Genomic DNA, 18064 nt, shown 5'->3' with positions numbered 1-18064 from the left:
TACCAGATATAGACTGGGACACTCAGATGTTTAGGACGGGAGGTAGGGACAGAGCATCGAGTGACATTATACTGAGTGCACTATCCGAAAATTACCTCGAGCAATTAAACAGAGAACCGACTCGTGGAGATAATATCTTGGACCTACTGATAACAAACAGACCCGAACTTTTCGACTCTGTAAGCGCAGAACAGGGAATCAGTGATCATAAGGCCGTTGTAGCATCCCTGAATATGGAAGTAAATAGGAATATAAAAAAGGGACGAAGGTTTATCTGTTTAGCAAGAGTAATAGAAGGCAGATTTCAGACTACCTAACAGATCAAAACGAAAATTTCTGTTCCGACACTGACAATGTTTAGTGTTTACGGAAAAAGTTCAAGGCAATCGTAAAATGCGTTTTAGACAGGTACGCGCCGAGTAAAACTGTGAGGGACGGGAAAAACCCACCGTGGTACAACAACAAAGTTAGGAAACTACTGCGAAAGCAAAGAGAGCTTCACTCAAAGTTTAAACGCAGCCAAAACCTCTCAGATAAACAGAAGCTAAACGATGTCAAAGTTAGGGCTACGCGTGAAGCGTTCAGTGAATTCGAAAGTAAAATTCTCTGTACCGACTTGACAGAAAATCCTAGGAAGTTCTGGTCTTACGTTAAATCAGTAAGTGGATCGAAACAGCATATCCAGACACTCCGGGATGATGAAGGCATTGAAACAGAGGATGACACGCGTAAAGCTGAAATACTAAACACCTTTTTCCAAAGCTGTTTCACAGAGGAAGACCGCACTGCAGTTCCTTCTCTAAATCCTCGCACAAACGAAAAAATGGCTGACATCGAAATAAGTGTCCAAGGAATAGAAAAGCAACTGCAATCACTCAACAGAGGAAAGTCCACTGGACCTGACGGGATACCAATTCGATTCTACACAGAGTACGCGAAAGAACTTGCCCCCCTTCTAACAGCCGTGTATCGCAAGTCTCTAGAGGAACGGAAGGTTCCAAATGATTAGAAAAGAGCACAGGTAGACCCAGTCTTCAAGAAGGGTCGTCGAGCAGATGCGAAAAACTATAGACCTATATCTCTGACGTCGATCTGTTGTAGAATTTTAGAACATGTTTTTTGCTCGAGTATCATGTCGTTTTTGGAAACCCAGAATCTACTATGTAGGAATCAACATGGATTCCGGAAACAGCGATCGTGTGAGACCCAACTCGCTTTATTTGTTCATGAGACCCAGAAAATATTAGATACAGGCTCCCAGGTAGATGCTATTTTCCTTGACTTCCGGAAGGCGTTCGATACAGTTCCGCACTGTCGCCTGATAAACAAAGTAAGAGCCTACGGAATATCAGACCAGCTGTGTGGCTGGATTGAAGAGTTTTTAGCAAACAGAACACAGCATGTTGTTATCAATGGAGAGACGTCTACAGACGTTAAAGTAACCTCTGGCGTGTCACAGGGGAGTGTTATGGGACCATTGCTTTTCACAATATATGTAAATGACCTAGTAGATAGTGTCGGAAGTTCCATGCGGCTTTTCGCGGATGATGCTGTAATATACAGAGAAGTTGCAGCATTAGAAAATTGTAGCGAAATGCAGGATGATCTGCAGCGGATAGGCACTTGGTGCAGGGAGTGGCAACTGACCCTTAACATAGACAAATGTAATGTATTGCGAATACATAGAAAGAATGACCCTTTATTGTATGATTATATGATAGCAGAACAAACACTGGTAGCAGTTACTTCTGTAAAATATCTGGGAGTATGTGTGCGGAACGATTTGAAGTGGAATGATCACATAAAATTAATTGTTGGTAAGGCGGGTACCAGGTTGAGATTCATTGGGAGAGTCCTTAGAAAACGTAGTCCATCAACAAACGAGGTGGCTTGCAAAACACTCGTTCGACCCATACTTGAGTATTGCGCATCAGTGTGGGATCCGTACCAGATCGGGTTGACGGAGGAGATAGAGAATATTCAAAGAAGAGCGGCACGTTTCGTCACAGGGTTATTTGGTAACCGTGATAGCGTTACGGAGATGTTTAACAAACTCAAGTGGCAGACTCTGCAAGAGAGGCGCTCTGCATCGATGTGTAGCTTGCTCGCCAGGTTTCGAGAGGGTGCGTTTCTGGATGAGGTATCGAATATATTGCTTCCCCCTACTTATACCTCCCGAGTAGATCACGAATGTAAAATTAGAGAGATTAGAGCGCGCACGGAGGCTTTCAGACAGTCGTTCTTCCCGCGAACCATACGCGACTGGAACAGGAAAGGGAGGTAATGACAGTGGCACGTAAAGTGCCCTCCGCCACACTCCGCTTGCGGAATATAAATGTAGATGTAGATGTAGATCAGCAAGGACATACAAGGAAAGAACTACGAAAATTATTTCAGTTTTATCTCGATTGTTACCGTTTACCCGATATCGTAAAGGCAGCTGCTTATTGTTCTGGAGACTGAATGAGTTGCAAATCCGAGCAAATAATAACTTTGTCACAGAAACTAACATAGGAAACTGAAATTTCCTACTCACCTGTCTGATTGTGCATACACTATCTATTACAGCTAGAGTAGGTGTGTAAATTCCTCTGGCCATCTTTCAAGCTACAAACTGGGCAGTTTTGAACATTTAAAAGATACTTGCAACGTGTCCTAACTGTTGAGTGATACTTAAGATAAGTAAATAAATTAGTGAAAGCAATGTGAAGTGAAGTAGAAATTAGAAAATAAATAAAAAACTTAGCTGAGTTTAGAAGAATTACACACTGGCAAACAGCGGGCAGAGCAGCAGAGCAGAAGAGACAATGACTGTGAAGTCAGCAAGTTCATAAGAATCCATCGCCTTCCCCACATAAGCGCACTCTGTTGATTCAGCTGCCAGGGCATAGCCCGACCGGCTCACGTGTTTCTCAGTTGTCACATGTGAGCAAAGGCCCTCTCCTACATTCCAAGAGCCAATGACCGACGTTAAGAAGATTCTTTGAGAAGCTTTTCAACGCGACAGAAGAGGCAATGACCGTGAAGTCGTTCACCTCCAGTGAACTGAAGTGAATAAAAAAAAAAGAGTAGCGGTAGTTTTCAGTTCAGTTTTGGAGCTGAAGACCGTCATGCAGGAAGAGAATACATCATACACAGAAGCACCAAGTCCGCCGCTGTGATGGAATAGCAAGCCGCAGCCTCGCCGCCAGAAGACAGAAGTAAAAGGTATTTGAAGACTGATTTTTACGTACCTGGGTGACTCGTGAGGACGGGAAGGAGACGGCCTCACATCAGCAGTCACCTGTGAGCTGGGATGAAGATCTGACAGCCGAAGACTGGCAAGCGGGAGTCCGTTGTTCGAGTCTGGGACACTGGTCTTACCCCGCCGTGCCGCTCCGCTGGGCGACGCGCAACACTGTCACACGCGGCCACTTAGAGAAGAGAAACACTGGGACGCCACATCCAAGGTATCACCATCCGATGCACGACTTCGCTCTCAATAATTAAACGGGCCACCTCGCGCTGTGCGTCTCCAGTCAACTGGGCGAGACGGCGGCACGAGATACACACTGCCACGCGTAATCAGACGCCGCTGCTGCCGCAGCAGAAGGCTTCGCAAACGACACAGCTGCCGCTCTCCATGCCAGAACATCGAGTAAGGAAACAGTTGTACAAATCTTCAATAAAAGTTATCTTATGTAAAAATGCTGGTTCATTCTACCTCATACGCGAGCCAAGGAAGAACCCACCCTGCTCACATGTTGTTAAGAGAGAAAAATTAATTTATTTAGTATTTTCACCCTGACACAATGCTTTAGAATCAAATGCCCTTTGCAGTAGTGCTCATCCTGACAACTGACTAGCATCAAAAGAGAAAACGTACTTACATTACGTAGCAGAACTGTTACATAACATCTAAAAATTTGACATATTGCTTCTTTTGCTGTATTCTCCTGTACAAAAAGTTTCATTGCAGGTTTTGACATGTCGGATTGGACCATACCCTTGTTACTTCGGTAGCATCCCTCTGCAAATTCCATATCCAGTTTAGTCATAATTATCTTCAGGTCCATTCGATTGTCTCCTCCATTGTGCTTTGTCGTCCTAATCTACAGGCAAAATGAGGGAAGTCCATTCCCCACACACGGGGGTTTGCAGATGCTAGCCCTCGACCTTGATGAATGACGAGATACGTTTCCTTTTTCAGGCCATCTTTATTCAGTCACACTGCACAGTCCACTTAGATTTGATCATTCTTGCACTAACGTTGTCCTTAATAACTCAGCCTTACCTATAATATCTGTGAGAAATTTTGTGTTGATCCAGAACTATGTATTATTGTATTTATTAATTTTTTTGTGTATGAAGTAAATAAATGTCACTTTCCTGAAATGAAGATACTTTGTTCTTCTTAGAGGCACTTCTTTCACAGCATAGGGACTTGATGGCCGTATCTGTGTATATTCATCACACAGCAATGTTTTCCTTATGTAGCCTGGCTCTAATATGAAGCAGTCGTTGCCACTTACTCAGAATGCTACAAAAGTGCCGAGCAACGTTTTGTCTGCAAGGTATCAAAGGTAAAACAAAACCAAAAACAACTAGATGTTACGACATTTTGCCTTCAGTCATTCTCAAGCTGAAAGAAATAATATTGGTGTGTTCACTTTGTATAGAAAGTGAAAAATTCATAGAGGCACAGAAGCTGCACTTTAGGTCTGGTATTATGTGGAATAGTTTACACTCATAAGGTACTGTTGAATTATGCGCTGCAGGAGTCTTCTGTCTTCTTCAGGGCCGGACGGAGTGGCCGAGCGGTTCTAGGCGCTTCAGTCTGGAACCGCGCGACCGCTACGGTCGCAGGTTCTAATCCTGCCTCGGGCATGGAAGTGTGTGATGTCCTTAGGTTGTTTAGGTTTAAGTAGTTCTAAGTTCTAGGGGACTGATGACCTCAGATGTTAAGTCCCATAGTGCTCAGAGCCATTTGAATCATTTCAACAGTCAGAAGCAGTACAATTATTCTTGTTGACGTAGGCGTAGGGTGAAATTTTAGTCCAGCTAGAGGGGAATTAATAGAAAATTTTACATTTCAAATACAGCTGTATTAACTAGAACAATATTTCAGGCTAAAGTCGATGTTGAGTTGTACATCCGCAATTATCTTGCAAACGGCGAGCTATGTCTATTGGAACAGTTTTGGTTCCGTTATCATCGTATTTTCACCTGTATCAGTTTTTGCCGCTAAATATGATGCACCCTTACTAGATGTTCCTGGGTGCGTTCGAAATAATTCGCAACTGACTGCAGAGACGAATGCAGTATTGCATCCGAATGCGATGAAGACATCTCCTCCAGTAGGTGCTAGTGTACAGTAAATTCTAACACTCAGTAGCCGGCCGGTGTAGCCGAGCGGTTCTAGGCGCTTCAGACTGGAACCGCGCGACCGCTGCGGTCGCAGGTTCGAATCCTGCCTCGGCCATGGAAGTATGTGATGTCCTTAGGGTAGTTAGGTTTAAGTAGTTCTAAGTCTAGGGGACTGATGACCTCCGATGTTAAGTCCCATAGTGCTCAGAGCCATCTGAACCATTTTTTCTTCATCAGGTTTACTGAAAAACACGGGCTCGCCGACATCAGGGCTGCGTTCTTGGCGATAATCTGTTGCAGCCGATCACCACTGAGAGATGAGAACAAGAAACTACTGAATTGATCGACTCTGAAGAGCGGCTATAATTGTGGGAATTCAGGTGTGTTATACCACAATTACAGACATGCACCCCTCGATACGTGAAAGGGAAGACAAGATCCAAAATTTAGTTTCAAACTGACGAGAACAAAGCTCGTTAATGTATACACACAACCTGCGTACTCTCTCACAGCGTGCGCCAAGGTATGTTACCCGTGGTCGCGTTAAGCTCCTTTTTGCGCAAAATCCCCTTTCGGGGCGTCCCCGGAATACAATACGCTCACAGCTCAGAAGCGCGATATTGCAATAGGGCGCTTGCGCTGCAGGAATTTCAGGCTGCCGTGCCACGCCGTGGAGGGCAGACGGGCTTACAAAGGGCAGCTAAACTAAATCAGGGCGTGCGCACAACACGTAGTACGCGTCCACTCCACAGCGCCACGGTGTTCTGCTTCCAGGACAATACACGCCGCTCCGCCAGCAGGTCCGCGCTACAACGGCGTCTGCTGCGTTCGTTAGCTGGCCGTGTTGTTAGAATAGTTGCCGTGGTAACGTATGCGTTAATTCCCTAGGAAACCTAGTTGTCTCCGTACGACGCAATGTGTTCCGCGTCAGTATTGTTACTGAGGAAAGTACTTTTCCTATCGACATCAGCATCATCATCATAAACTCATCGTAATCATCAGCCATTTGACACCCAGATCTTTCACAGAATTCAAGTCGTTGAAATGTGATATATGACTTGAGAAACGTTCCACTGCTCATTGCATTATGCTTCCCCATAACTGGCATGCATGTCTGCTAACTCACGAGTTTAATCTGCCACCAAGAACTTGTAAACAGCAGAAACTTTCATGTGAACACAGCGTAACGTAAATAATAATAGTATAATTGTTCATCCAGGGACATGGGCGCTGCTAGCAGTAATGAAGACTTCCCTTTCCTTAGAGTAAGGTGTAATTGTACTGAAAACTGTATTTCATTGTCAACATGTTTCACAATAATAATATATTTGTTTTTGTTTTCCACCATATGCCTACACGAAGGTTCTGCTTATTTTCTAACGACCTTCTGTCTAGTCATCATCTCCTTATTTCCATAGTTCGAATTCTTAATTGTAGAAATCTTCAGAATTCTCTTTGAAATTCCGTCAACTCCATATGACTTTTTGTTGATGAGAATTTGTATGATTCTATTAATTACAGTGAAAGATGTTGGTGCTACTCCTGATTTAATTTTATTATTTGCTGTGTTCCTTTCGTGACTAATACTTTCTTAAAATTAAGAACTACTGCCTTCAGTGAGAATCGTGATTTTATTTCATTGCACCATGAATTTCGAGCCCTGGGAGTTTATCTTCAGGTTCTTTCAAAGTCTAAAAGCTTTTGACTTGTTTTGACTTGTGTTTATAAAATTTGCTGTAGAATTAAAAGTGTATAAATGTTCATAAACGTGTTTACTAAAACGGTTCTTCAGACCGCAAACACACTGAAAATAACCTATTTCATAAAAAAGAGAAAACGATGTAGACTGTCAAAGCACCTGAAGATGAGACCCCAGCGCTACAAATGCATCGCGCAGTGCATTGAAATAATATCACTATTGTAACTGAAGGCGGTTGTTGTTTATCACTGCTTCTAATTGCTTAATGGTTTGTGGACTGATAATTTTAGGATTACGCACCTCACTCGGCAATAACGAAACCATTGTGAGGGGTCCACTTGTACGTGGAGCTCGATTTTGTAATATATTTCATGAAAAATGACATGAAATGGTTATCACATGTACAAGAGATTATATCTTTGACACCACTGAACCAAAGACGTTGCCTGAGTGGCAGAATCGATTGTACGTAGGGGCGCGCGGAGCGCAGTAGCAGTTGCTATTGCACTCTGCTAAATGTAGGATCTAAGACTTTAAGCTAATGGCTAGCTGCGAGAATTTAGCTGCTGGCCTATGGACACAGCATAATACAGTCTTGTAACGTTATGAAATTTTTTATATTTAGTTTTAAGTATGTAGCAACGCAAAGAAGATTTTCTAATTCTAACAATACTGACCGTTGAGTGTAGGAACAAAGTATTTGCCATCAGATTTAATGTATAGGTTATGTATAGGTTGATTTGGTATGCCCGATTTGTAATCCTGATACATACAAGTTAAATGTTGGAATCTACTTTGCCGACAGATGTCAGACCTTTTGTCATGTAACAATCAAAATATTGTTAACTATGTCAGTAAGTGGGAATTGTAGAACAGTTGAGAAGTTCACTGACTTCGAAGTTAACGTAAAATGTTTCATATCAGATTTTGTGAAGGAGAAACTTTATTTTGAATGCAAGTTTCTGAATGAACCATTCGGTATTAGCATATCCCCTTATCAGTACCTCATCCTCTTCCACATCGTGTCTATTTAAATCCAATGAATATATTTTAAAAGGAATGATTTTTCAGCCAGAATCAGAAAAGTATTAATAACAGCTTTAAAGTGGACGGCACTGCACAGCGCTGAGCCAATATCCAAAATTATCACTGAACATTTGCAAGGTTATTCATTTATCGACTAATCTATTGACATTTTTTGTATGAAGTTATTTTACAGCAGGCACTGCATTTCACGGAGCCAAGATTGAATATTTTTTATGCGTAACTGTTGAGAGAACAGAATACAAACATTAGATCCGTTGCGACTCAAGAGTTAACAAAAAGTGTTTTTCACTGTATATTTGCGTAGGAAAATCAGTTTATAGCACAGGGCCATAGAACTCGGTGCACACGAGACTGAGTAAATATCAGAAGGATTGATTTCATTATAGGCGTTACACACTGGTTTTCCAGATTAGGTTGTTTAATTTTTCTTTGGATTACAGTAAAACTGATTAGGCACACCATTTGCTTAACAAAACATCACACAGTAAATTTGGATAACACAAAGTTATTTTTAAAGAACGTTACACAAAACATTACGCATTGTACATCCATTTACAAACAAGAATAATTTAATATAATTAAAAGAACGTTACTCCATTATAGGATTACTCTGTTGCCCGTCTGTTAAGACCCCTTTTGTCAGGAACGAGCAGATGTATCAAGCTGAAATTAGTCAGATACTAATAGCTACCATCCCTTGACGGTGTACAAATTTGAGCTTCTATGTCAGTGCAGACGAAAGCTACTCATAGCCTACTCATCAAAACCTGTAGACGAACTGTTCGATATACATAATTAAGTTTGTACACAACCCTCACAACCCTCACAGCGCCAGTCCCATTCGCGGCTTTTCAATATATCCTCTGACATATAGATAACTATATTCTGTGGAAAGGCTATTCGTAAAATGAGGGTAGCTTCTCTAATAAAAAATTATCATATCACATGAGTTGGAAGTCTTAGCTACGACTGCAAAGAGATTTTTTTACGACTGTCTAGTAGTAGTTACGGACGCTAACCACCAAACCTCAGTAACTGTTCTTTCGTCAGTCCTTTATAGCTTGTTAGCCAGATAGTTAATTAGTTAGTTAGTTAGCTCGCAAAACCGTCGTCAAAGCTCTTTGTTCTCTGAAGCTTTGTATGGTTAGCACTATGACAACACACACTCACTGCGGTAGCCATTTTCTATACGTTATGATATATAACGTGCTAAAACCACCACAAATAGATAATTAATGTATGCCGTATTTGATATGAAACGTAGTACAGGCATTTTTGGATGACAGCGTGCTACCGAAACGCGTCATGCTACATTATCTGGAAATATGCAGTGACTGTTGGAAAGTGTTGGTGGCGTCTTAGCTAAACTCGTTAACACTGTTACTAACCTCAAATAGTGTCGATTATGAAAGTAGTGTCATCAGTAACGTAAACGGCCGCGCTACTTCATAAACGTCTGAGATATCGAAATAATGTATTCTATAACTGATAGAGTCCAAAACACATAAGTATTTTGCGGTACAGTCTTTTTCCAAAGACCTTTCAGCTACTGAGATGCTAATGCTACTTTTGTTAATTTAGGCAGGCCATATACCATTCATGAGAAAGGAGAACAACGAAATTGGCAAGATATGTGTGTAGTCACAGTATACGCAGAACAGCCACAAACGTTGAAAATATGAATTCACTTGCTAGATCGTTGATAGAAGACGTAGTACCTCTGCTAGCAAGGAATCCAGTCTGCATCCTCACCAACACCTTTTGTCAGTACCGTAAAGTGTGTTTTCCAGGAAGTATAATCAACTTATGCAAATGTGTTTGAAACTTCCGGTCAACACTACAATATAACAATGAAATATTTCATAATAAATGCAAGAATAATTTTCAGCTTTGCACAATTTGGGTTGAAACTATTAACATTACAACAGTACGAAAGTGTAACTAAAATCTGCCATTTTGCTCTGATTGTCCTTATGTTGACTCTACCGCTTTGTGCGTGCTCACAAGCCGTAGATGACACCGTTGTCTTCTGTGGTAGGTTGCAGTATTATCACATCAGTCCACCTTGTGCTGTTTCAACAAAGTTGGCCACTCATCATAGAAAAACAGCCTTCTGTAACTTTTTTTCTCTTGTGGTCTGAAGGTGTCCCAAGAGCAACAGTTCTTACAAGACTTTTAGTACAATACGGGGGCAATGTTTTGTCACAGGTAAGTATTTATCAGTGGACTAACAGTTCAAAAGTGGTCGAAAGAGCGTGGAGGATGAGGGAAGACCAGTGTGTCCAGGTACAGTCACACCTAACGCCAAAATTGAACACGTCCGTGGCGTGATTCTGAAGGCATCTGAAGACACCTTAAGAGTCATTGAATTCAGCTCCGATCAAGGAAATGGTGCATACATGACTTGCTATGCATCAAACGCCTTTTTTCAGGCGGTATCGGAAATACATTAAATGTATTCGCAGTTGTGACTATGGATAATTATCACCTGTAGTGTGGAATTTGTGCCAGGTCGGGACTCGAACCCAGATTTCCCGCTTTCAGTGAGCGGTCGCCTTACCATTTGGCTACACATGCACAATGTGGTGTCACCGCCAGACACCACACTTGCTAGGTGGTAGCCTTTAAATCGGCCGCGGTCCGTTAGTATACGTCGGACCCGCGTGTCGCCTCTGTCAGTGATTGCAGACCGAGCGCCCCCACACGGCAGGTCTAGAGAGACTTCCTAGCACTCGCCCCAGTTGTACAGCCGACTTTGCTAGCGATGGTTCACTGACAAATTACGCTCTCATTTGCCGAGACGATAGTTAGCATAGCCTTCAGCTACGTCATTTGCTACGAACTAGCAAGGCGCCATTACCAGTTACTATTGATGCTGTAAAACATGTACCGTCAAGAGCGATATTCACCATTTATGGATTAAAGTTAAGTGTTCCACAGCTACGTCCTTTTCTGCTAGTCTCATTTCCTTGACCTGCTCCAGACCTCACGCCAGCCTGCGTGAGCTAAAACGTGTGCCTTTCGGCTTCCTCTCATAGTGGTTGGCTCTCTTGCCAATGCACAACTCACAACACACAGCCAGAGCCAGGCATCTACAATCTACAATCTACAATCTACGTCTACAATCTGTAACTGCACATCCATTATATATATTCCAATACAGGCGAGACAGTTGAAAGTCACTTGCCCGGTGTTGGCGGGTAAATACAATATTCCAGTGCCTTTGTAATTCCAAAGTCCCTTTGGCACTGCTGCGACTGCAGCCGTTATGAAATACATTAAATGTATTCGCAGCTGCGAATATGGACAAATTTTCGTTGTCATCATTCCATTCTACCGCTTATGGTTGTCCATATTCGCAACTGCGAATACATATAACGTACACTCCTGGAAATGGAAAAAAGAACACATTGACACCGGTGTGTCAGACCCACCATACTTGCTCCGGACACTGCGAGAGGGCTGTACAAGCAATGATCACACGCACGGCACAGCGGACACACCAGGAACCGCGGTGTTGGCCGTCGAATGGCGCTAGCTGCGCAGCATTTGCGCACCGCCGCCGTCAGTGTCAGCCACTTTGCCGTGGCATACGGAGCTCCATCGCAGTCTTTAACACTGGTAGCATGCCGCGACAGCGTGGACGTGAACCGTATGTGCAGTTGACGGACTTTGAGCGAGGGCGTATAGTGGGCATGCGGGAGGCCGGGTGGACGTACCGCCGAATTGCTCAACACGTGGGGCGTGAGGTCTCCACAGTACATCGATGTTGTCGCCAGTGGTCGGCGGAAGGTGCACGTGCCCGTCGACCTGGGACCGGACCGCAGCGACGCACGGATGCACGCCAAGACCGTAGGATCCTACGCAGTGCCGTAGGGGACCGCACCGCCACTTCCCAGCAAATTAGGGACACTGTTGCTCCTGGGGTATCGGCGAGGACCATTCGCAACCGTCTCCATGAAGCTGGGCTACGGTCCCGCACACCGTTAGGCCGTCTTCCGCTCACGCCCCAACATCGTGCAGCCCGCCTCCAGTGGTGTCGCGACAGGCGTGAATGGAGGGACGAATGGAGACGTGTCGTCTTCAGCGATGAGAGTCGCTTCTGCCTTGGTGCCAATGATAGTCGTATGCGTGTTTGGCGCCGTGCAGGTGAGCGCCACAATCAGGACTGCATACGACCGAGGCATACAGGGCCAACACCCGGCATCGTGGTGTGGGGAGCGATCTCCTACACTGGCCGTACACCACTGGTGATCGTCGAGGGGACACTGAATAGTGCACGGTACATCCAAACCGTCATCGAACCCATCGTTCTACCATTCCTAGACCGGCAAGGGAACTTGCTGTTCCAACAGGACAATGCACGTCCGCATGTATCCCGTGCCACCCAACGTGCTCTAGAAGGTGTAAGTCAACTACCCTGGCCAGCAAGATCTCCGGATCTGTCCCCCATTGAGCATGTTTGGGACTGGATGAAGCGTCGTCTCACGCGGTCTTCACGTCCAGCACGAACGCTGGTCCAACTGAGGCGCCAGGTGGAAATGGCATGGCAAGCCGTTCCACAGGACTACATCCAGCATCTCTACGATCGTCTCCATGGGAGAATAGCAGCCTGCATTGCTGCGAAAGGTGGATATACACTGTACTAGTGCCGACATTGTGCATGCTGTGTTGCCTGTGTCTATGTGCCTGTGGTTCTGTCAGTGTGATCATGTGATGTATCTGACCCCAGGAATGTGTCAATAAAGTTTCCCCTTCCTGGGACAATGAATTCACGGTGTTCTTATTTCAATTTCCAGGAGTGTATTTAATAATGGCTATAGTCCCCACAGTGCATGGTCATTTGGACATGCACGCATATCCAAAGGAACTTTGCATCGTAATTCGGAATCTTCATCTACATCCATACTCCGCAAGCCACCTTACGGTGTGTGGCGAAGGGTACCTTGAGTACCTCTATCGGTTCTCCCTTCTATTCCAGTCTCGTATTGTTCGTGGAAAGAAGGATTGTCGGCATGCCTCTGTGTGGGCTGTAATCTCTCTGATTTTATCCTCATGGTCTCTTCACGAGATATACGTAGGAGGGAGCAATATACTGCTTGACTCCTCGGTGAAGGTATGTTCTCGAAACTTCAACAAAAGCCCATACCGAGCTACTGAGCGTCTCTCCTGCAGAGTCTTCCACTGGAGTTTATCTATCATCTCCGTAACGCTTTCGCGATTACTAAATGATCCTGTAATGAAGCGCGGTGCTCTCCGTTGGATCTTCTCTATCTCTTCTATCAACACTATCTGGTACGGATCCCACACTGCTGAGCAGTATTCAAGCAGTGGGCGAAGAAGCGTACTGTAACCAACTTCCTTTGTTTTCGGATTGCACACAATGTTGTGTGCTTTTATTGAAATAAGTTGTAAAAATTGATTGAAGACATTTCTGTACCTTACTGGTACAATGGAAATATATTTTTACCACTCAGCGAAAAAAAAAAGAAAAAGAAAGTAATTTGAAGCTATAGTGAACAATCCACATACTCTTTGACAGAACAGATATAGTGGTACAGCATATAATTCCTCACTGACTTTTCAAATAATTTTGAATCATTGTTCCGACATGTACAGGTTGTGGGGCGGTGGGTTAAATGAGAATATATTCGCTATTGCCTACAAGAGCCTGAAAACTTCTTTTTCGGTCACCCAGAAAGCGATGGAGAACATACAGACCACAATTTCCAGTCTGCAAGTCCACATACGTCTTGTGCTCACTGAAATAAAATCTTCCTACTAGCTATTTACCCAGTGGTATCAGGAATTACGATTATAAACAAGAGTTTTGAATTCTAACTGATTAATAAAATAGAATGGAAGTTCGCGATATACAAATATAGTAATATTCCTGATAATAATAATAAAGTTCCTGCTATAAACGGTTCAGGGGTGTCCTCTACGGTAAGATTCAATTAAAATGATCTTTCGCCCTGACTTCTAATCATCAAAGTTAATTGCTCGCCTCAAAAAAGGAAAACTAACTTCCTGCCATGCGGTTTTTCCAACATTACAGGTGGCACACAAACAATTGCTTCCGTGAAATCTAAGCGATCCAGGACGGTTTATAGTCCTAGAGACTTCACTTTCTATTTTTACGGAAAAAATGCATTTGATGGCAGCCTAGCTGTGATGTCAGCCGAGGCGGCGCGTAAGCCGACGTTTGAGTGACGCTGACCGATTGATAGCTGGGTGCGAAATGTGTCTCAGTGCCTCTCTGGTCGTATTTATATATGGGCGCAGTGGACAGCCGAACGGAACATCTGCCATCAACCGCTCTGAACACGGTCAGCAGCATTTATACGGCCGCTTTCTCAGACACATAATATTTAATAACCCTGTAGTGAATCGGTTCACAATCATTGTAATTTTTATATGAATGGAGTTAAGTTTGATTTGGATACTGAAAAAGTTTTAGCTCGACTGCATTTAAAGTTCACCGCTTAGAATTTTTAGAACGGAAACGACAGTAGGACATGTCCTCTATACTACAACTTTAAGAGAACTTGGATTGATTGTTGCTGACATTGAAGTCTTGATCCTTGCTATAGCATTATTATTTAACATATGTAATCAAGTTCTGCAATCAGAACTTTCTACCTTTAATGTAAATGATACTTAATCTATTACAAATAAGTAGAATTTTGTTCCAAATTTAGTTTTTAGTAAGTTACTCGGAAACTATTAGTGGTAGATTAATGCGGTCACACAGTTAATGTTTTTGTATCAAACTGAAGTTAATAAGAATTTACATCTTTTTGAATCTAATATTTAGCGCGTTCAATTTCTCGTAAAACGCCGACTTTGACCAAAATATTGCTCTGATCAAGTTGAGACTTGTAACAGTTAATTGTGACATACATCTGCACATTCCAAACAAGTTTTGGCTTTCTAGCTTTATTATTTAGCGTAACTTGTTTTTTTCCTTAAGCAATGTATTTAGAGAAATACACTCATCTAATCATTTTGAATTTAACAATTGTATCATGAATGTACTGAAGCATATATTGACAAAGTTTGGAAAAGCTAACTTTTAATTTCATCCTTAGATTATGACGCAATACTTTGTATGCCACACGTAGAAGCGTTATGATAACATGGCGCTAGTAGCAGTGAATTGGGGTTAGTCCTGGCAAAATCGCTCGCCTGTGCATCTCTGAAATGATACAGCGATTATTTCACCACGTCACCTCCTATTTATTTTTGTGGAAAATTTTATTTTTTGAACAAAGTTAAATATTAGAAACAAGTGATGTTACCATAGCTGACCGCTTTCAAATGAAATTGATTTTAGCAAAATTTTCCTTAATACTCCACTCCCAAAATTAACTATATATATAGCTATATATGGGTTTTTACAAATCATGTACAAAAACTACATAGATATGTGAATTAAAATTTTCGATTATAATAAAATTACTTTTTGTGATTTACATTTTTTAGTCTGTACCTGAAAGACAAACAAAAAAGATTTTGACTTTTCAGTACTCACTTATTTAATCACAATCGTAGGCACCACTGTTAGCATCTGTATGAACCACTTTCACTAAAACATTAGAGGTAAAGGGTGGGAAGTTATCAGAAAGAATACTTTTTCTTTTTTTATTTATTAGTTGGAAAACTGCTATTAACTTTTTCAGACTGAATATTGGCAATATATTATTTCATAATATTGCGATATTTTACTTCATTATTAAGCTTGAATCACAATCTTTGATATTTTTCTTTCTTTCTTAACCATATCTATTATGCTCTTAAAGGTCAACATGTGGTTTTTTATTTAGTCACAGTTTGGGCTAGTTTGCAATTTACTAATTTATTAATTTAGAAGACTGAGTAACCTTTTTAAGGTCTATCTTCATATGGTTCGACTATCGTAAGGATTAGTATGCTAAAGAAGTCATTTGTTGGTCAGTGGCTACTTTGCTTGGTCACACTCATTGAAAAACTTGTTTTTATTATAACATAAAATGCTTTACAATCTGCATTTCTTAACAAATTCATTTACCCGTATTGTTATATGTATTTGTCTGTTAACTGGCCATCTGCCTTAAGCACGATTACGCGTTTCTCAAACCCTTTTACGAGACATGACAATTACTCATCAATTTTTCAGCATTTTACCATATATGTCAGCCTGCTGACTTAATTACTTCTATTTCTCTGTACTTTCATTTATATATTTATTTCTAGCTTCTTTCTCCGTTTTAGCTTCATCAGCCTACAGACCTCCTTATTTATATATGCTTTTGGTCTGATCCTCGCACCACTTCCACACATCTACTTTAATTAATATCAAAACGCTTTGACTTGCCTCCACCATTTTATTACTCTTCCTTACCTTCAGACAACCTTACTCCCAACTGAAAATTATTAATTTAAGCAGAGTTTATTGTTTCAGATTTCAGGAATTTTCAGCTTCAGTTACTTCCCTTAACGCAAATTATTCCGTATTTTACAGTTACTAATCTTTTTTAGTGGATCTCATTTACTATATATTTATTTCAGACATCACTTTCCCATCAATGTTGCTCAAAGGTACCCATTATTTTATTTGTCAATATGGGAAACAGCAGGCTGGGGTGGCCGAGCGGTTGTAGGCGCTACAGCCTGGAACCGCGCGACCGCTACGGTCGCAGGTTCTAATTCTGTCTCAGGCATGGATGTGTGTGGTGACCTTACGTTAGTTAGGTTTAAGTAGTTCTAAGTTCTAGGGGACTGGTGACCTTAGAAGTTAAGTCTCATAGTGCTCAGAACCATTTGAACCAGTTTTAGAGTTTACTACTGCAAACTACCTGTCATACACTCCTGTAAGTCATCATTTGGGTGTAGTCATTTTCGGGAATAATTCTTAGTCACTAGGAAAACATTACTAACTAATAAGATACGCACAACATGAAGACACATATTCCTTACTTACTATGATAGGACAGAAGAAGGGAATGAAACTTGAAAGGGATGTAAAGTTTTATCCAGCTTGGGTCGCACAGTATGCCAAACTGTGTATCTGGCAAAGAATGGCAGACTCCCTACAGAAACTAGTTACTGCCATTTCTGAATCGCTTCAGATCTATAATATTTCGTAGATCTAGTTCTTTCTTACTTTTCGGGTATTCCAAACGGTATGCAACTGCACGAGACTTACCAGTTATCAGGAATGGTCCTTGACAAAACATGCATAAACGTCTACGTTCCAGCTGTAATTTTCTTAGATTTTTCTTTAATTTTGACTGACACTAGTTCACCATTGCTAAAATTAGTGGGGGAAGATATGTGTCATGTCATTTTTTTCTGTCCTAAGCTCTTTTATCAGAAATTTGATTTATTCACTGTACCCAAGCCTCTATTTCTTCCAGGATATAGTTCTCTTCTGCATTAGCATCTGGCACATTATTACCGAATTCAATATCTTCCTGCAAGTATTCCTCGTTCTTTATTACTATCATAGGCAGTTTCCATGCTTCATTATTAATGCCTATATAATTTCCTACGAAAGGTTCTTTAATTAACTGAGAATCTGGTAATGTTAATACTTAGTAGTTCTGGTCAAAATTAATCCTTCCTTGGGAAGAAGAACTGTAACATCACAAGATGATCAATCCTTCCTTGCTATTTCGTTAAGAAATCTGTGCCAGTTAACATCTCAACACTTAAACCGAGCACAGTTAAACAAGGATGCTCTATTATTCTGTCACCTATACCAAATTCCTATGAAAGATTCGTGCTGTACCGGTCTAGAAACTTTTCCAGTAGCACCTATTATTCTTAAACCACTTACTTTCATTACAATTAATTCACTCTTATTAGCAATAGAATAAAAAAAGTGATTGGGACTAAGCAGTTGCTACACTGCCACTATCCAGAAGACAACGCACTGTTGCTTCTGAGAGGTTAGTTTTTATAATAGGTTGAGCTATTCTAGTTCGAACA

Source organism: Schistocerca cancellata, chromosome 7 (assembly GCF_023864275.1).
Source record: "Schistocerca cancellata isolate TAMUIC-IGC-003103 chromosome 7, iqSchCanc2.1, whole genome shotgun sequence".
In the NCBI taxonomy this organism is placed as follows: Eukaryota; Metazoa; Arthropoda; class Insecta; order Orthoptera; family Acrididae; genus Schistocerca; species Schistocerca cancellata.
This window is presented reverse-complemented; position numbering follows the sequence as displayed.